The following is a 21600-nucleotide window of genomic DNA, read 5'->3' on the forward strand; positions in this document are numbered from 1 at the left end:
GTATTATGCCATATATTATGTATTTTACCAGAATATATATCAAGATTTTAAATAATCTATGCATTATTAAACTTTTAATTCTCATTAGGATACCATTAGTGTTTGTTCGTTACTTTTTCTCTTGGAATGTATAAGAAAAACCCAATTGGTGTTGTTTGTTAGAAGAAATTAGTGTATTATGATGTGGAAGTTAAGTATGAGTTGTGAATGTATTTGTGTGCATTCTATCAAAATTTATTTATATAAATTCATTCTTTCAGAATGTTTGTATTCTAGCAGAATGTATTTTATGTATTCTGCCAAAATTTATAAATCAAATATTATCAACAATATTATTTTAGAATGGGTTAGTGTTTTTGTTAGATTTTAATGGGTTTTTTTTCTTTTAGGTTTTGAAGAGTTTATCATTCATGTGGAAAAGAAAGAAAATATCGAAAACAATAGTGTCTTATACTAGAACGTATTTCGCCAGAATGTATAAAATGAATCTTAGCAACATTATTCTTTCAGAATGAATTAATGTTTTTTTGTTGGATTTTGATGTTTTTGTTGCATTTGTGATAGGAATGGCTTGAAGACCTTATATAAATGATGTGAAGAATGAATCAAACGTTGATCATACTCACAGTTTAAGAATGTTGTTTTTTAAGAATTACACTTGCTATTCTTTCAGCTATTCGTTCAGAAAGTTGTTATTATTCAAGAATGTTCCTTTTGTATCACAATCATAGAATATAATTATTTGATATATTATTCAAGAATCGATTTTGTATATTGTTTCATAATGTACTTATTCATGTTTTCTTCTTATTTATGCATTCTTCAAGGATGATATATACTGTTATTCTAACAGAATGCCATTCTAACAAAATTTCATTATAATAGAATCGCATTCTGACAGAATAAAATAAGATATAATTGGTTATAGTTATAGATTCAATTAGAATTGAAATTGAATTAATTTAAAGAAACCATAATGGACCCTTCAAATTCGAAAATTTCTTTTTTTAAATATAGTTAATTGTCTAAAATACTCTTTTAATTAAATTTGAATGATATTATGGTACATGATATTCCATTGTAATATCATAGACCCTCAAAATCTTAGCCATTTATTATTTTCATCTGTTGGTCCAAAATTCTCCTTACATGCACACAATAGTTACCTAAAACAAAATAACCTAACCATATGAATGAAAATCATCTTCACCGTATATGTAATCACTACAAAAAATGTCAATTATCGATGAAAACAAAATGGTCACTAACAATAGAAGGAGTCATCACTAAATGATTTAGTGGCCAAACATTTGGTCGTCACTTTTTGTCCCTATAGGTCCGTCACAAAAACTGATTAGTGACGAAAATATAAAAGTGGTCCCTAAATAGTGACTAATATATACTAATCACTAAATCTTTGACGACCCGTTTCATCACTAAATGTTATCACTAATGAATGAAAGTCGTCACTGTTTTTTCTTAGTTAATGACCATAAAAAGTTGTCACCGTCTCATCCGACTACCGACCATAGAAATTCGTCACTAGTGTATCCAATTAGTGACCATAGAAAGTCGTCACTGATTTATCCAACTAGTTACCAAAAAAACCCGTCAAAAGATAAGCATAAATTGTTCTCGAATTTGAACAAACCCACAATATATAGTATTGAAATGACTAAAAAGTAACATCATATATTCACATTTAGACAAAGTAAGCATTATACAAAATATTCAAAGATGATAGATTCAACCTCTTCTTTACCATGAAAATAAAAAAAAAAAAAAATGAATCTCATTGCAAACAAAGAGTCAAAGACAAATAAGAGTAAGATAAGTAGATGTCAAGTTTCATTGCAATCCACGACCTTGTTTTGATGCTTTCAAGCATGATATGCCGTCCTTGACCTCTACAATTAAGAGTTGATGCAAGTTGCATCCAGATGGTTATATCTCATAAAGCCTACAATTTTCATTATGATTTTATAAACTAAAAGCTTAAAGATTTTGTAATTATTCATACAAAAAAAGTGAGATCCCCTATTGATGGCATCATAAGGTATGCTTTATGCAATTTTGTGTGTGTCATTTTATCTTCATCAACATATAACAAAACCATAAGAGTGCAAAAGAAGTAATGAAAAAAGACATTAAAATGTAAAAGCATTATAAAAATTACTTCCTTGTGATTTGGCATTTCCATGACTCTTGCTAACTTTGAAAGATTTTGTGCAATAATTTATGAGGTTGTCATGCCCCATCATTTGAATGAAAAATTTCAAGAATTTATGAATTAATGGGAATTCGAAAAAAAAAAAAAAAGTCTACCTCCTCTGATATCACAAAAGGCCTTGTGTTCCTCTCTTCAAGATATGCTCAAAATCAGCAAATTAATATCTATATATGTATATGTCAAAAAGACATTATCAAGAAACAGATTAATGTTTACAACTAGTGTTAGAATAGCAAAAAGAAGAGCCCCAAAGAAGTAGGTTGAGGTTGGTGAGTCAAAGATGATGTGATGACTATTCCTTGTCCAAGTGATCGAGTAAAAAATGTTGTTGCTTCTGGTGGTTTAAATGGCTGAAAAAATAAAATAATACTTCATATAATGATAGTAATTAACTTTTAATAGTTAAAACTAGTACCTATCGTTTGAAAACACCTATTCTAAGCATGGAAATCACTAGCTGATTAACTAGAAAACTCAAAATTATCGAAAAATAATGTAACATTTGTATGATTTGACTGGAGTTTGGTCGAGAATCTGGATCTTCCATCCAACTTGGCCTCACATTCTGAATGATAAAAAGCAACTAAGTATTATAATTACACCCCTCTTGTTTTACTATTTTACCCTTTAGGATATAATATAAAATTACTTTTTTACCTTGAAAGATGCAGAATAAGTAGCTTGGAGGTTGTATATACCCTCAAAGGGTAGTTTGTTGTGTAAAAGTTCCCATAATACAATTACAAAGCTATAAGCATCTACTTTCTAGTTGTAATGCTTCTTTTCTCCTTGTCTTAGTGTCCTAGTAGTAGACAACTGTTAGAAAAATAAAAAAGACATTTAAAATCTTTATATTTGACAAAAAAAAAAAGTTTAAAACATACAGTATAAAATTACTCTGGATTCTGGAGCCATCCAATGATATGCCCCTATTTTGGTAATCATTATCTCGGTAACTAATTGTCTCTTCTCTTGCTAATCCAAAGTCTACAAGTTTAACTGTTCTTTGATCTTTTGTCAACATCAATTTTTCTATAGAAAATTAGAAATTAGATTAATTGTAGGATTTAATAGATATCATTAGCCATGGGTATGCTTAGTTAGATGGAATGGAATGACTTATTACATTCCATGATAACTTTGGTTGAAATTGAATTCCATGAGTTTGTGTAATGAAAGTTGAATTTCAGTTTACAAGTGCTAGAGATTGGAATTGAATTCCATGAGTTTATGTAATGAAAGTTGAATTTTGTTGCTTGTAGGATTTAATGGAATTCAACTCAACAATCATTTGCAACCAAATGTCAGAATGGAATGGAGCTGAATTCAAATTCAAGTATACTACTAATGCATAAAAAACAAAATAATAGAAAATCTTACCTCTTGAAGCTTTGGATTTATATCAAGCATCTTCTTATCTAATTCTTTCGATCTACTTTCCATAGCCTCCCTAAACCTGAGTTTGTGATCCAATTCCAAACGTAGTTTCTCCACCTATAATAAGGAATAAAAACCTATAAAGTACAACAGAATGCAAATCATGACATAATTTGATAAAAATTAATTCATTGCATACATACCAGCTTCTCCAACTACTGGGAATGTGTGTGGGCTTTTTGATTATGCTCCTTAACATCTGAAGATCCTTTAACGTAATTAAACACAAGAACATAAAATATTTTAACATTTTGAAAGCATGTATTCATGGATGAAACAAAATATGTATTATAACCATAAGTACTATATCTCATACAAGAAGAAAAGAGCAACTTTAATTTTTCATCTAATCTCAAGACAAGATAAAAGCTATAAGATGGAGATTAATGAGAAAAGAAAGAAATTTGAAAAATGATTGTATTCCTTTTCACGTAATTGACAACTATACTCGAATCAAAACATACAATATGGAGAAATCAGCACACAATTTCATCAGAACACCATGATTTTAAGAAATCAACATGCAATTTCATATCAACGATTTCATTACCGAGAAGTCACCAATTTAATCAGATTTGGAGTAGAGCATTGATTTCAACAAAAATAAACAGAAACTAGGAAAAAAAAATGAAGAACGGACTAGATACTTGAAGATGAGTTGGAGTTATGTTGTGCGATGGTGATGTCGAAGGTGTGGAGGGGTGAGACGATCGAAGATGCAAGAGACGACGGATGGAGCTGCGAATTTGGAAAGGAACGATGTGGAGGAGCGTCAGCTGTTAGGCGAGAGAGAAGACAAACACGTTTAGGTTAATGATAGAAAATAAAACTTATAGCTACTATTTAGTAGAATGGAATCAGGGAGCCGATTGATTATCTACTATGCAACATGAGAGCAATAGATGTAGCTACATCAATGGTCAGAACGGAGAAAAAAAGTACATGTTTGACTTCGAGTGGGGATCAGAGGTGCATCGATGGGAGGGTATGGAGCGACGATGGACTAACGACATTGATGTCGAACTGTTGGCATGTCGAATTAGGGCAAACTATGAGGAGAGATGTGTTGATGAGAGGCGGGATGTCTTTTCAACATTAAGATGAAAAATCATCTCAACACTTTCATCCGTATATTATAATAATGGAAAATAGAAAAAGGAAAATTAATTTCTTTATTTCTAAAACACCAGAAGAAAAAGGCCAAAAGGGTCCAAAAATGAATTTAGGTCACCCATATCTGGGAAGGGTAATATAATAAATATGTTTAATAAAAGGGTTTTGGTTAGTTGTGGATAAGTGCTCAGGAACATAAATAAGGTTTACTCAAATGTAATGAGCTTTTAGACAATTATGTATGAAAGAAAACAAAGCTTTAGTGGATACTAGTTTGTGATCAATAATTGTTTTTCATTTTGTAATTCAGTGAACACTATTGAGTGATAAAGTGACATTTAAGTCGAATAACCATGATTAGCTAGTGACTTATTTTTGGTCACTTAATTTTCATTGACCACTATTTTTTTGTCACTAGACCTAACATAATGCCCATTATTTTTAGTCACTAATAGTTATTATGATATGAAAGAAATTATTTTAATTTTATACATGGTTTGGTGACCGATATAGTGACGACCACATAGAAGTGGTCATTACATTTGAAGGATTACCAAAATTCAGTGACCGACTAAATATTTGATGACTAAATGATGTTGTTAGTAACCAAAATTTAGGTAGTCACTAAAAATTTGGTCACTAGTAATGACTTTTCTTGTAGTGAATGAAATAAAATCAATGGTTACGCATTTGGGCTATAATTTTATTTTTTTGCTTGGATAACCTACGAGTTTTGATTTTGTTATGTTTTCATCTCTCAAATATATTTGTCCTTCGGTATTTTTTATATAGGTTTTTTATTTATTATTTTTTAGTTAAAGAAAATGAATTAATTAATTTTTAGACAATTTAGATCCACACTCATACCCACACTGACACCCGCTCCTGCTCTTGCCACCGGTCACCAACATCCACCACCCACCAAAAAATAAATTCAAAGCAAAACTAAAGAAATCTAAACCTTAAATCATAACCCGCAATACCACCTTAATCTAACGTCAAACGATAATCTAACGAATTCAAGAATAATGTTTATATGAGAAACAAAAAGAATTCACCAATATTTTATGATAATAAAAAACCACAAAAACCAAGATGGACTGCATGGGATTAATATATTCTTCCAATGTAGTGATTTTCATACTTCATCTTTAAATCTAGTTAAGTTAAAAGAAAGATAGCAAGTCATGTGGTATTGACCATTTTAAAACAACAGATCTAAAACATAAGAATCCACTCACCGAGATTAATATTACAAATAAAAGAAAAAAAAATACATAGGAATGTAAGTTTTCCTTATAGATTTTATTAGACATTAATATTAAATCAAACATTTGCTCTTAGCTAAGGATAGTTATGGGTAATAAATTTTAACATTGGTTAATTACTACTAAATGACAAACTATTTAATATATTCTGAACAAGCGTTCTGCTAATATTTCCAAGTAACATAAGCATCCGTGTCATAAGGTTGGACGCGTAAGTAAACAAAAAGAACGCAAATAAAAATACAATAAAGTGTCTCTTTATATGAATAAAATCAAGCAAATAGTTCAAACGCAAAAATCTAATGAATTCTTGAGTTTCTTAAAAACACATAAATACATGTTCTAACTTTCTTTCTTCATTCCCTAAAGACTGCATCATTCTGCAGTAGTAATCTAGAAGTTGACTAAGTAAATGAAGAATTTAGATTTATAGCCATCTCTTAATCAAAAAACCAATGTAAAACAATTATTCAAATCCACCGGGCCACCATCCATCAACATAATATTTTTCGTAGTATATTTGTATATACACCAAGCTACTTCAATTTCTATTTGATATCACATTCTTCTTTCAATATTTTTCTTAGTAACATATTTTTCTTTGAAAAAATAAAAATTCCACTCATAGCATTGTACTTTTATTTTTATTATTATTAAACATGAAAATTGCTTTTAATAGTAAGATAAAAATAAATTTAAAGAAATTACAAATATAAATGAGTAAACAACCTGTTTGGCCCATTTTGGTCCAAAAAGAATGTTATTATTATTTTTTTCATTTTGATACCTATTCAAAGGTTCATTACGATTTTGGTTCCTCTCACTCTAACCCTGAGTTTAAATACCTTAAGCCTCTATCTGCAAGGTAAATGTATAGGCCAAACATAATTAAACTCACGGTGTGGGTGTGAGGGACGAAAACTGAAATGCGAAAAAATAATCCTTTTGGATCAAAACTGAAGGAAATTACTAAGTACTAGGACAAAAGACTATCAATGTTAGCTAGTATAAAAGTAAGAATGTACAAGGGATAGTGGAAGCACTTTGACCCACCCTTTTCTTTTTTTGAATAGAGACCATGAATTGGCTAATAGCAATACATAACTATCAACTTGAACATCATGTAGCTGCTATATAGTATCATTAATTAGTAAATTTGTGTCCAAAGGAGGGATTTTGATGCCTTGTGTATCAAATGATCTGTAGGAACTTTATTATGTTCAATCAATAAATTATTGTTATATTGAATCACATTTAAAGTCGTGCCATAAGCATTTTGTATAAATTACTTTAAAACAATATGACAAAGAAAATAAGTTTAAAACAAGCATTAATTTTTTTTCATATGCTCAACCAGTTCCCATGCCTCTTCCTTGTAGCCCTAAACAACAAAAAAACACTATTACAATAATCTGGGTTTCGGCAAAAAAAGTCAATCGAAATCGCAAAACAAAGCTACAAGGTGCCATGAAATCTGAAACTTTAGATAACTAATTTTGGACATCCATACAAACCAACTCAGTTTTAAGGAAAATACCACCAGTAAGAATAAAAAAATTGTTTTTAAATGTACGTGTTAGAAGGTAGGTAGTGAAGCAAGATTTGGTCCTCTAATCTAGACACTGGACTTTCTATCTAAGGGTGCAAACATCTTTATCTTCAATAGCTAGGAGCAATACTAATGATTTCCAAGAACCAACATGATGTCGAATAAGAAAAATGAATATGTAAACCTTCATAAACCCATATGCACCATATTAGAGTAAAATATTCAATAAAAAACACAAAATAGGGTCTTTATGTACAATTGAAAGACGAAAAGAAAAACGAAACACAAACCTGATGTTTTTCTTCTCTAAAATGGGGTTTAGGGCTTCTTTCCGAAGATTGGTGGTTCTTTCATTGCTAAAGAGCGGTGGAGGTGGTGGCTTCATACGATGGTAAGTTGAGTGGTGAAGGTCATGAGTTCCTTCATTCTTAATGGATGTAGGGATATGAATATAAAATAAAAAAGATACCAAAAAAACTATAGATCGGAAAAATCAAGAACGCAAATTTAATAGAAGAAGATGAATATGTTTGTGAACCTGTTTAACTTTTTAGAGAAGGTGATCAGTAACTGGGGAGTAGTGGTGGAATGGGCAAACGGTGATGGTGAGCGGCCTTAGGGTTTTTTTTACTGAGAGGAAGAATAAAAAGAGAAATGGAAATGATATCGCCTGATATAGGGAAGATGGCCAATAAATGAGAGATTTTTGCCGGATTTAAGGCTTCAACACAACTGACCGGGTGAAAAGCCTCCTGGAATTTGTGAATGAGTTTGAATTTCAAATAGTATGACTATTGAATTGTATTGACTTTTTTGCCGGAATTTAAGGCTTCACAAACACAATTGAAAATACCTGCTATGTTTTTGTTTTTTTTTTTTTTTTTTTTATAGGATCCTACAAACCACTTATTGCTGCGCGACGCAGCACACGCGCAGTATTTTCCCTCTCGCAGCAGTTTGTTTTTTGGAAGACTTCAGACTACAAAACCTCTGCGCGTGTGCTGCGTGGCGCAGCACTTGACTTGCCTCTTCTAACCTCTTCAACTTTCATTTTTCTAAGTGTTTTTTTAAGAATTTTTGTATAACTTTTTATTTTAATTTCTTTTTTTTTTAAACTTTGATTTTCTTAAATTTTTATTTACGGATGTGATACAATTTATTTTTATAATTTCCACGATTTTTTTAATTTGTTTTTTTTTTTACCGTTATATTTTCAATTTCAGTTACATTTTTTTTAATGTGTGTAATTTTTTACGAACTTTGTAGACAATGTTTGCAATACTTTCTTAAATTTTTTTATTATTTTCTTTTTTAATGCTTTTTTTAAATTAGTTTTTTTTTTCTAGAATAAAACTATTAGCTTCTTTTACATTTTTTAATGTTTTTTTTTTTAAAAAAGTTTTATATTTTTGTTTTTTACATGTTATTGTTATTATTATTTCAATGTTTTAAGACTAGAATTATTAAATTTCAATGTTGAGAATTATTTCAGTTTATAAAATTAGTTTATTTAAATTTTAGTTTACCGCAGCAGTCTGCAGATGTTAAAAAACAAACATGCTTCTTATTATAGGCTGCAGCCGTTTGTTCCACCTCTTCTGCTACAGAGGATTGCAAAGGTGGTCTGCAGACTTCATGAATTTTCGCTTCGAAAAAACAAACAGCACCTTAGGTGCTGTTTGATTTTCTGAAGCAAAAATTCATGAAGTCTGCGGTCCACCTCTGCAACCCTCTGCAGTAGAAGAGGTGGACCAAACGGCTGCAGACTATAATAAGAAGCGTGTTTGTTTTTTTAACATCTGCATATTGCTGCAGATATTAAAAAATTAAAATAAACTAATTTAATAAACCGAAAATAGCTTTTTAATACATAAAATCTAATAATGTATAACATTTCAGTAAAAATTAATGATATTTCAGTAAAAAATAATGATATTTCAACAAAAAATAAAGATATTTTCAGTAAAAAATAATGATATTTTATCAAGAAATTATCATTATTGAATATAAAAAAAATGAAAAATAAATTCAATAAGAATAAACGAAAAAAAGGGGAAAAAATGTGAAATAAAATTTTAATAACATATAATCAAAATTTTAGCAATAAAAAAAGAAGAAGAAGAGGTTGGAAGAGGCAGTACAAGTGCTGCGCCAAACAGAGCACGCGCAGAGGTTTTTGACTCAAAAGACTTCTAAAAAACAAACAGCTGCGAGATGAAAAGTGTTGCGCTTGTGCTGCGCCGCGCAGCAGTAAGAGGTTTGAAGAGGTTTTTTCCAAAAAACAAACAGCACCTTAGTGAATGAGTTTCTGCATTGGCCAAAAAAACACAAACATGCATATAAATTTTGTGAATTCACAGATAACATATCTATTACGGCTTATGTATGCAAAAGACACACACATACAACTAATCGAATTCACAAAGAACAATGATTACTTTTCTTCTGTAGTAATCGAGCACAAGAATTTTAGATATTAGGGTTTTTGATTATCACAGATTTACGGTATCAAAATTATTGGATAGGAAGCTTTGGTATTTTATAGTGGATTAGATCACCTAAAATATAGGAAAGACAAGTGTATATATCGGAATTAGTCAATAAACCAAAGTGGATATTATGTTTACTTTTTTAAATATTGACCAAACTAATATCCATGATTTGGTAATGCATAAAACGATTGTAAACAATGCAATAAGTTTTGTACAACTTGAAATTCATCATTTGACTAAAAATGCTTTATAAGGTATATATATATATATATATATATATATATATATATATATATATATATATATATATATAACCTTATTAGTTAGAAAGAGAGAGAGAGAGAGAGAGAGAGAGAGAGAGAGTTATAACTATATATATATATATATATATATATATATATATATATATATATATGAGGTGGTTCACTTGAAATTATAAAAAAATAGAGATCTTGATATTCAATCTCAGCCACATATTTCAAATTTGTCGCTCTAACGCTCCAACACAATAGCAAGAGCGGAGTATGCTTTATTATAAATGATTATATGACAGAGAGATATAATCATATATGATTACACATGTTTATACGTATATGCTAGATCATTAATGATTATACATATATGTATATTCACAAATTGAGTAATCAAATATAATTATGGTGGTTGGTGGTAGATGGTGGTGGCAGAGGTGATGATGGTATAGGTGACAGATATGTCAATGGTGGGGTCGGTTGGTTGTAGAAGTATAACACATGAATCTTGGTAAGTTTCTCTTTTTCCCTTGCATTATTTAATTTTTCCAATTTATTCCTTGAGTTGTACGCAGGGTATACCACAAGGTACGCTTAGCATACAAGCTGTAAAGCGAGTACGCGGGGCGTACCAAGTAGTACTCTTAGTGTACTCATGCAAAGGATGGGTTGGGGATCTGAAGGTGTATGCCGGGCGTACAGTAGTGTATGTGGGGCGCACGTGATATCTTTTGAAAACCCTAATTTATTCACCCTCCTTGTCCTCCTACCGTAGTGTGGTCGTATCCCCTGCTGGCGAATCTATCTCCAATATCGATTGCCTATGGGGCGTGGGGACACTGGGGCCCATACGGTAAGTCAGTACTCTGGCCATGTATGGAGGATTGATGACCTCAGATTTTGCATCCGAGGCATCATCGTCATTGCCCTCGAGCTCTTCCTCTTCGAGGTTCACTACTGGCTCGGCGGGTTCATCAGTAAGTTCTACTTCATGTTCCTCCTCTGGTTCTTCCTTTAAGTCTTCCTCTGGGTCAAGCCACCATGCATTCCCATAACTAGGGAAATAAGGGTCTCCTGCCTAATGATTCTCGTTTATAGTGTATTTCACGAAGGGGGGGGGGGGTATAAATACTAGAAACAAATTGCACACCAAATACTCCTATAGTATTTTAATTTTGTTTAGGTTTGGTTCTATAAGCTCTTTGGGTAATTAAATGGTAAGTTTTTAATTTATTGTCCATCAAAATTACTCCTGAACACATGTTGATCATATTTTGAATGAATGTAGTTGACCGGGCTACATTCACCCCCAATACAACTACATAACTGCCCGGGTTTAATATCGATGTTCAAATCCTCCAAAGACTTTTATTGTTCTTGTTGTGTTATTACTCTAAAATGCACACATAAGTATGTATTTTAATTATTATGTTCTTATAGGTTAGATATGCCAGTTCACTATAAACAATGTTCTGATACCAATCTGTCACACCCCCGAACCAGATGGCAGAAACGTCTGGGGGCTTGTGCGTGACTTCATCTTGAAATATCATTACAGTGAATATAGATGAAGCATAACATCATCATTACCATGAATAATATAATACAACTTCCATTGTTTACATCAGGTACAATCTTCTAAATAACATGACCAAAACATTCAATGTATGATGTTTAATAGTACACAAAACAAAATGCCCTATTCTTGTGATTCTTTTGCTTAACGAGTCCCTGAGAATACAAGTTATTTTGAAAACATCAACATATATAATGTTGGTGAGTTCATAAGTATATTTGAGAAAATGGTTTGTATAACTTTGTAATCACAAGAAAATCCTGTATTTTCTTAAAATGGTTTGGTATGTTTATGTCTGATCTAGTATTAATGCATGTGTGTTATTGTTTAATAGAATGACCAAAGTGATTGAAGAGAATGTAAATAGAATGTCTCCGGACAACCCGACGTTGCCTGTAAAAGAAAAATAGTTAATGATGCCGTACCAACACCGAGGTGGGGGTACCAGTGTGAGTAAGTTTTCGAGTAATCCAATCATAAAAGAAAATAGATAATGTTGTCGTACCAACACTAAGGTGGGGGTACCAGTGTGAGTAAGTATCCAAGTAATCCAACATAAAAGAAAATAGTCTTCCGCAAACTTCTTAACATTAACTCTTCTAAGTGAGCCATCATAACCATACTGAATAATGACAATTTCGTCTGTCTTGCTAAGAGACTCTGATTATAACTATAGGCTACGATCGAACACGTAATAGGTGTCAACTGACAAAAACTCACTAGATCCTTAATCGAATTTACGCGAAGATAAATGTATAAAACACATTCCAGGCCCAACGAACCATGTAAGGGAGCCACTAGGGCATCGCTAAATATGTGAGTCATTTCAAAACATAGTATGAATGATATTATATAACATGTGCCCAAAATATATGTAAAAGGACAACTAAGACCCAATTCACATGTAAGGTATTTATAGGCCCAAATAACACGCAAATAGTATACAAAACCTATCAAACATATAAATGGGCCACTAACGCCCAATAACCTAGAAAATGATCAAAATTAATCCGTTTGTTAGTTTATTGTTGATTTTGGTTTAAGTATTCACTAAAATAGCATAAAATCCCAATTTTTGTAAAAATGACGTTCTTGGTCCAATAAGCCAAAAATTTACGTTTGAGGCCCCATTTTTGTAAAAATAACACTTTAGTCCCATTTTGTTCAAAACTTGTGTTTATGACTAGTTTGTGGTAAAAATAACATTTTAAACCAATTTTTATCAAAAATATCATTTTTGGCTTGATTTTTGTGAAAACACACATTTTTCTGGTTTTTGGTTTTTCTGACCTAGTTATTGAAAATTTTGTAGAAAAATCATCTTAAGTTGAAATTTGGATCCCTAAATTCTGGAAGTTTGGAAATTTTGTCTACTTTGTTCACAATTTTTTCACATAATTTTTAATGGCCTATAACAAGTGTGAAATTGCTCACATTTACAGGTTGGTCCGAAATAATTTCAAATCTGATAGGCAGTTTTGTAAAATTCGCCAAAAATTGTAGAAAAATCGTATGAAAACATGAGAGTATGCATTTTAAAGGTATAAACCTGAACCTTTTGCATGTAAAACAGTTTTGAAAAATATTTTCATTAAGTTGATCAAAACAGTTTGAAATTGGACCAAAACTTTTCTGTCAAGGGCTGATTTATGAGTCTAGTTGATAAATCTTTGAACACAACTCATTTTTGCTATTTTAAGTGTATAAATTAATACCAGATCTACTAGATTTATGAAGTAAATAGCACATTATCAGCAAATAAGTCATGAAAAACACACATATTCATGCATATACACATAGATCTACATAAAGCAACTTGTATTCTCCCCCAAAACCAAGTAAAAATCGAAAATAGGGGGCATGAACTCACCTTTGTTTTGATGTTTCAGTTTTGAAGAAGAGATGAAGAGATTTTTGGTCCTAGTAAGCTTTCTTGAGTGGATCTTGATCTTAGGAGGTTTCTTAGAGTATGATCACCAAAAACTTGCTTAGAAGGAGTGATCTAACATGAGAATGAAGTTGTTTAGCTTGAATGTGTGATGACTTACCCAAGATTGATTATCTTTAGTGAAGATCTATTTGAAACACCTAGAGATCTCGAAAATTTGGATGGAAGGAAGGAGGATGTTCTTGAGTGTTTGAGAAAGTTTTATTGAAAGATTTTTGAGAGAATGAGGGTGGTGTGAAGTGTTTTGGTCGAGAATTAAAAGAAGAAATAAGAGAGAGGGAGTGTGGTGATGTGCATGGAGATCCACCATGCAATGAAGAGGTGGTAAGTGCACAAATTATATTGTTTTCCTTTTTTCGTCTAATAAGAATAATGGGCATAGAATTTGGGCTTAAGAGAAAGGAATTGAGGGAATTTGGGCCTTCTCTTAACTTGATCGGATTTATGAAGCCCAATAATAGATTTTCGGCACATTGGGCCCTTAAGAAGGTTCACGGCCAAAAATGGTAAAAAGGAATGGGTTTATGGTTCATTAAGGTTAATTAAATCATTTATGACCCATCATGATCCATTGGAGGTAGAATGAATCATTCTAGGCCCACATAACATTGATGAATTGATGATTTATTGGTCCCTTAGGCCCAATAAGAGAATCCTAGTCCATAATGACCTTGAGCCGGGATTTCAAGGGTTTCCAACCCTTAGTTGAACATTTGAGATGTATTGTATTAGGTTTTGACCTTCATTCAAGAGTTTGGATTCAAATGGATGATGTTGATTGAACATAGGGTATGATATTCACTTAGTGTACAAGCCTTACAATAGATGATGCTTTCATGAGAATATAATTGCCTAGCAAAAATGCTAGTTGTGACATCATCTTTTGGAACTTATTTGAGGTATAAGGCTCTGAACTTGTTGTGTTATAGCTTAGATCTCCTTTGTTAGAGTTTTGGACCCTTTTGGTCCCATATATGAGATGTTGCATATGGTCCTAAAGTCACAAAGTTGTCATCTTTGAAGCTTAGAACCATCTATGCATGAGTTATGGGCATTATTATGAAAGATGAATATTATAAATCAAAGTTAGGATCTTTTGGGGCATGTAAAGTCACCAAGTCAATGACTTTATGGTTCTAGATACTCTTTGGGACATAGATCTGTGTTTTAGACCATTAGACTTAAGCATTAAGAGCTTAATGGAAGAAATTGGTTAATGAGGGAGTACGCTGGCCCTAAAAGCCAGTACGCGCAGCGTACAAGCGATGCAACATGTACGCTTAGCGTACTGCTGAGTACGCCCTGCGTACTCTGTCAGTTTGGGCTTCACACCTTTCTCGGCCTCGGTTGGGCCACTCCTTTGGACCTTGTTGCTTTGGGCCTTTTGGGACATCTAAAATCAAGTTTTGGGTTAAGGGAAAATTATTGGGATTAGGGTAAGGCCCATATGGGGGTTGGGCTCAGTTTGGAAAATTAGGCCATAAATGGGCTTTAGTGGATCAATTGGTGACGACACACAGTTTATATGACTAAGTCCAATCCAATATCAGTGTCCGCATGCCAATAACATCAGACTAGGGAGACTTGATGATATATGGTCCATTACCATGGCATAGACAGCTATGGCGCACTAGCCTTGCCTGGAGCTCCCTTGTCAGCCCTTCTAGGGACTCCTTTGCCAGCCCATTTCTGGTATGTAATTCAAATAAAGTATTTTTCATTTCTAAAGGGGTACTCGACGAGTCTGTAGCCCGAATCGTCGAGCAGAGACGGGACAATCATGTGTTTTGAGCTGGCTACTCGACGAGTCTATACGATGGACTCGGCGAGTCCGGCTGTCTGGATGAAGCCCTACTTTTAAGGGTTTGCACCCTATTTAAACACCCTTATGCATCCACAACATCACCTCTATCACTCTCAGAACATTTCCCCTGTAAACCCTAGCCCCATTCTTGAGTTTGGGTGTGCTTGTGATAGCTTGGAAGCTTTGGGAAGGAAAGAAGGTCCATAGAAGGGAAGGAAGATCCAGGAGTTAGCTTACATTTGTTCTTCATTTAGGTAATGAAGTTATGACCTTGTGCATTCCTCCATTATAACCTCCATTATGCTTGTTATGCCTTATTTGGAGCCTTTTATGATTCAAAACTTGAGATATGGACTCTCCTTGGATGAAAACTTCAGATCTGGACTCTCATTGCATTCTAGAAGTGTAAAGTTTCAATTATGGTCGTGATTAAAGTCCCTCTTGAGCTTGGAACCCCATTAAGAGCTTAGGGTTGGCATTTGAAGCCTTTAAAGTCATGCAGGAACGTAAAGTTTGCAACTTTACGTGATAAGCATGCCCTAGAAACATGGATCTGTGACTTAGAGCCGCTCCCTGGCTCAAATCAGGCCTGTATGGACAAAGGACTGAATGGAATTGGTGAGTCACAAGCTTGTATCGGTGAGTCAAATGAATATAGCCTTGGACTCGACGAGTTGGATGATCAACTCGGCGAGTCCGATGAAGAAAGCGTTAGACTCGACGAGTTGTTCTACAACTAGGCGAGTCGGATGAGTTTTCCCGAGAAAGTAGTGTTTGAGTGAAATGGCTTCATTCCTTTGTAGTTACACGTAAAGTCGGCAACTTTACGTGTTTAGATGGTCCCAAGGTCTTAGATCTACGAGTTAGAGGCCCTGGAATGGATTAGAATTCGATTGCATGGAATCTGCGATAGGACTCGGCCAATTGTTCTTCGGACTCAACGAGTCGAGTCGCGAGTCCCCGTTTTCCCTTCGAGTTGTGAGTTCAGAGTGAATAGTGAGTGGGAAAGGGGCTCGGTGTGTTAAAGTTAGAATTAGTAAAGGAGGGACTTGGCGAGTTTGCGCCCTGACTCGGCGAGTTCGGTCAACTGGAAGTTGACTTTGACCAGGGGTAATATAGTCATATGACCCCAAGAGCATTTACCAGTAACTGATCTAGTGTTTTTGGAAATTGTAGTCGGACAGTTCTGGAGCGGCGGTTAGCCACTTTTAGAGTTAGCATCACAACATCTATCACTATGAGGTGAGTTTTCCTTCCAGTAGGTACGGGTCTACGACCACAATGCCGACCCGTCTAGTTAGCAGTAGTTTTGGACTTTGGTCCGATGCAGTAGTTCAGTGTGCTTGATGTCTTTGTGATTCAAGCATGTCTTTGTGTTATGTGTTCCGGAATTCGGTCCGATGCAAGGTGCAATATATGTGTTTATGCTAGTTGATATGTTTGTGCTATGATATCTTATGCTCAGTTAGTTTCTGGACTTCGGTCCGATCCAAGGGACAAGGTCCCAGTCAGTTCCGGATTTCGATCCGATGCAGTTAGTTCCGGACTTCGGTGCGATGTAGGGGACTAGGTCCCACTCAGTTCCGGACTTCGGTCTGATGCAGTTTCCGGACTTCGGTCTGATGCAGAGGGCAAGGCCCTGGTTAGTTCCGAACTTTGGTCCGATGCAGTTTCCGAACTTCGGTCCGATACAATGGGCAAGGCCTAATATATATTTATATGATTGTATGGTATGTGGTAGTCTGGGGGAGCTCACTAAGATTTGTGCTTACAGTTTCAGTTTTGGTTTTAGGTACTTCCGCAATCAAAGGGAAGGGCTCGGGATGATGGCATTGCACTCACCACAGCTTCAGCTTTTGTCATGGGAGTTTATTTCATATACTATGATATGTTGTTATAGTTCTTTTGTTATGACACCTCTATTATAACCTTTTGGGATTTATGACGTACGATTTTATGATATATTATAGATCGTTGATAACCTTAGTATTATTTAAACGAAAAATTTTGGGTCATAATTTGGCTCGTTTCAAATTGGTATCAGAGCCTTCGTATGAGGGATTCAGGCACACTTACGGGTGTGACTGAAATCAAACTAAGGAAATAGTAAAAAGATTTTTGAAAGAAAAATATTTTCAAAAGAATTTTTGAGAAAGAGACTTAAAAAGAAAAGAGTTTAGAAAACGAAAAAAAGGGTGTGGTGCATCCGATCAGCCGAGCTCAAGTAAGTACTCCCAAATTACCCATACAAGTTTATGATACGATTATCAGTTTTAGTTTCAGTAGAACAGCATGCTAGAATAGGACTAAGGATCTAGGAGGATGCCTTATGTGTCTGCTATATGTGTTTCAGATTTATGAGAATTGCATGCTAGTATTGAGTAGACAGCAGTAGGATAGCATGTTTAGGTTATGCCTGACAGTACGAGCTTAGCATTGTATGCTAGTACAGTTTCTTGTTATGAGAATAGAGTTGCTTGATTAGTTTCTTGTGTCCGAATGGTGCTTGCTTTGTGCTTTGTGGGACTCCGAGTGATGGGAGTTAGCTATTAGGTGAATACGACACATCACATGAGATCAGGGTTGAATAATCTCAATGTGCTGGATTTAGCCCTACTACGCAGCTCTTGTTTGAGTCCTACCATTATGGGAATGAGTCTTTTACTCGAAGGATTATCTGAGCCTCGTCACATGTGATGGTATTTAGGTGATGACTATTTGGCATTACAAGGAGGCCTTTAGCAGCTGAGGATTGGTTTTTGTTGAGTCAGAGATTTCACCTAGGGCAAGCCTAGGATGTGAGTAGCAGAGATCAGTAGCAGTAGTAGTGACTTGGCGGAGTCGAGGCGGTTCTTGAGGAAAGTACGGATTGATGTAGAAGGTAGTAGGGGCCCATACTACTGGAAGCAGAGGATCTGTATTTAAATAAAGGAAGGCCGAGGCAAGACCAGGAAACCTGTAGTAGTAGCGATCCCTCGAGATATATCAATGTTTCTGACATTTATCATGATGTGTTTTTAGAATGGTGGTTTTACGCCCTAGGCCAGCAGTCGGCAGCTCAGGTGCCGGGGAGGGATCAAGATCAGGCTCAGGGGTCGAGTAGTTTGATGAGCAGACTAGGGAGTTTTTCACTTCAGAGGTTACCCGTATTATACTTGAGCAGACTCCTGTGATCTTTGGTTAGATCAAGGAAGGTATCTTGGAGTTGATGGATGAGAATTTGAGCACATTTCGTGCTGAGATGGCTGCCATGATGGGGTAACTCATACTCACCTTTAGGGAATTCCGGGCTTGTGGAGCTCCAGACTACCATGGGGCGCGGGACCCCATTGCGAGTACTAGGTGGTTGGCAGATGTTACCAATGCGTTCCACACTAGCAGATGTACCTAGGGGGATAAGGTCAGATTAGCATCCTGTCTCCTGAAGGACAGGGCACGTGACTAGTGGGAGGAGGTTGGGCATGGTATCGGGGATGACACAACACTTGATACTATGACTTGGGCTGATTTTACCACCAAGTTCAGAGCCAAGTTCGCACCAGTTATTGAGGTGCAATAGTTAGCCAGAGAGTTTCAGGACCTTACTCAGACTACAGAGACAGTGGCGGAGATTACCGCCAAGTTTAGGGAGAGGGCTCTTCTTGTTCCTCAGTACGCAACTAATGAGGAAATGAAGAAGGCCCGTTATCATGAGATGTTGTGGAGTGATATCCACCAGTTTGTGAGCCGATCCAGCTGCAAGACGCTGAGTAATATGATTGTGAGGGCTTGAGAGAGAGAGAGAGAGAGAGAGATCTTGAGATAGAGAAAAAGAGGAAGCCGGAGGCGGCTTCGGGTACAGGGAGTTCGGGAAAGAAGCCCAAGGTTTTAGATCATAGTTCCAGAGGTCAGCAGAGCCACAATTGGTGTGGCAAATGTGGGAGATTGCACGATGGGGTGTGCAAAGCAGGGAGTTCCAGCTGCTACAAGTGCGGTCGGACTGGGCATATGAGCAGAGATTGTACAACTTCTACCACCGCCACCGCATCATCAGATCTGATTTGCTTCCATTGCAATCAGATGGCACATAAAAATTCCCAGTGACCAAGCTTAGCTTCAGCAGGGAGGTGTCGGCACCTGCCCCTGCTACATTGAGGATTACGGACGGTCGTTAGGGTCGGGCCGAGGTGCCAGTGGCGAAGAGTAGATCTTTTCAGATGACAGTAGAGGAGGCGGTAGCGACTCCAGATGTGATAACGGGTACATATTTTCCTTTTATCTCTACATTTGTTATTGATTGTTTCTAATGTTATATATTTATGTATAGGGGCATTTTTAGTGAACCACATTTCAGCTACAGTGTTATTTGATTCGGGGGCTACCCGATCGTTTGTCTTCCTTGCAATTAGAAAGAGGTTTAGCGAAGCTCCTGGGCAGTCGGATTGTCCACTCGAGGTGGAGATAGCTGATGATAGGACCGTCAGGGTCGCGAGGGTGCATAAGGCATGCTCACTGCAGTTATTTGATGAGCAGTTTTTGGTGGACCTGGTCGCTATTTCTTTGTGAGGGAACAAGGTCATAGTAGGCATGGATTAGCTGAGCCCCAATAGGGTGGTGATTGATTGCGAGGTGCAGCTAGTGAGGGTTCGCACTCCCAGCAGGGGAGAATTAGTGATTCAGGGCGAGAGGCCACATTGCATACCGATTCTTTGTTCAACAGCGAGAGTGAGGCGTTACTTCCAGCAGGGTTGCGCAGGTTATGTCGCATATGTGATGGATACCTGGGATAAGGGTACGTTGACAGTAGATGATGTAGCAGTGTTCCGAGAGTACCCGGACGTGTTCCCAGAGGAATTACGTGGGACACCTCCAGAGAGACAGGTTGAGTTCAGGATTGACCTGGTTCCTGGTGTGGCTCCGATAGCCAAGGCACCGTATCGGTTGGCTCCTCCAGAGATGCAGGAGTTGTCTACGCAGCTGCAGGAGGTACTAGAGAAGGGTTTCAATAGACCAAGTAGTTCGCCATGGGGAGCCCCGATCTTGTTTGTGAAGAAGAAGGATGGGTCGCACCGTAACCGTTACCCACTCCCGAGGATAGATGACTTATTCGATCAGCTTTAGGGAGCATCTTGGTTTTCCAAGATTGATCTGCGCATCGGTTATCATCAGATGTAGGTCAGGGGTGAGGATGTTCAGAAGACAACTTTTAGGACCCATTATGGTCATTATGAGTTTGTGGTGATGCTGTTTGGGCTCGCCAACACTCCAGCTGCATTCATGGACCTCATGAACCGCGTGTGCAGGCTGATGTTGGATCGGTCTGTGATTATATTCATCAATGACATCTTGGTTTATTCCAAGACTTAGGAGTAGCACATGGAGCACCTGAGGGAGGTGCTAGAGGTCTTGAGGAGGGAGAAAATTTTCGCAAAGTTCTCCAAGTGTGAGTTCTGGTTGCGCTAGGTGCAGTTCCTTGGGCACCTTGTCAACCAGAAGTGTATACTGGTAGATCCGACTAAGATAGAGGCCGTGATGCAGTGGGAGGTCCTAAAGTCTCCATCAGAGATTCAGAGCTTCCTAGGTTTGCCAGGGTACTACAGGAGATTCATTCAGGATTTCTCCAAGATAGCGGTTCCACTCACCCGACTAACCAAGAAGTCGGTGGTGTTTCATTAGGGGCCTGAGCAGCAGGCAACATTTGAGATCCTCATACAGCAATTGTGCGAGGCACCAATTGTTACCTTGCCAGATGGAGTGGATGATTTTGTAGTCTACTATGATGCCTCGATCTCAGGTATGGGGGCAGTGTTGATGCAACGGGGGCATGTGATAGCTTATGCCTCCAGATAGTTGAAGCCTCACGAGGCTAACTATCCGACGGATGATTTGGAGTTGGGGACAGTGGTGTTCGCCCTGAAGATTTGGAGACACTACCTCTATGGGGTCTGTTGTA

The 21600-nt window shown here is 36.0% G+C and overlaps 1 long non-coding RNA gene across 10 annotated transcripts; it reads right to left on the minus strand.

Moving 5' to 3' along the window:
* Positions 1-1666: 1666 nt before the first annotated feature.
* On the minus strand, positions 1667-8398 carry LOC145003285 (uncharacterized). Of its 10 annotated transcripts, none has more exons than XR_013661910.1 (7): positions 4610-5056; positions 4315-4443; positions 3811-3875; positions 3611-3724; positions 3115-3262; positions 2888-3046; positions 1667-2795 (listed from the first exon to the last, which is right to left on the minus strand). It is a non-coding gene; the product is annotated as an uncharacterized LOC145003285 (long non-coding RNA). The 10 variants fall into 10 exon arrangements; XR_013661912.1 differs by lacking the exons at positions 4315-4443; positions 4610-5056 and adding exons at positions 7888-8024; positions 8136-8396 and having other exon boundaries at positions 1668-2795; XR_013661907.1 differs by lacking the exons at positions 4315-4443; positions 4610-5056 and adding an exon at positions 7888-8398 and having other exon boundaries at positions 1670-1907; positions 2326-2795.
* Positions 8399-21600: the final 13202 nt, after the last annotated feature.

This window comes from Lactuca saligna, chromosome 6, assembly GCF_052625555.1.
Source record: "Lactuca saligna cultivar CGN05327 chromosome 6, ASM5262555v1, whole genome shotgun sequence".
NCBI lineage: Eukaryota > Viridiplantae > Streptophyta > Magnoliopsida > Asterales > Asteraceae > Lactuca > Lactuca saligna.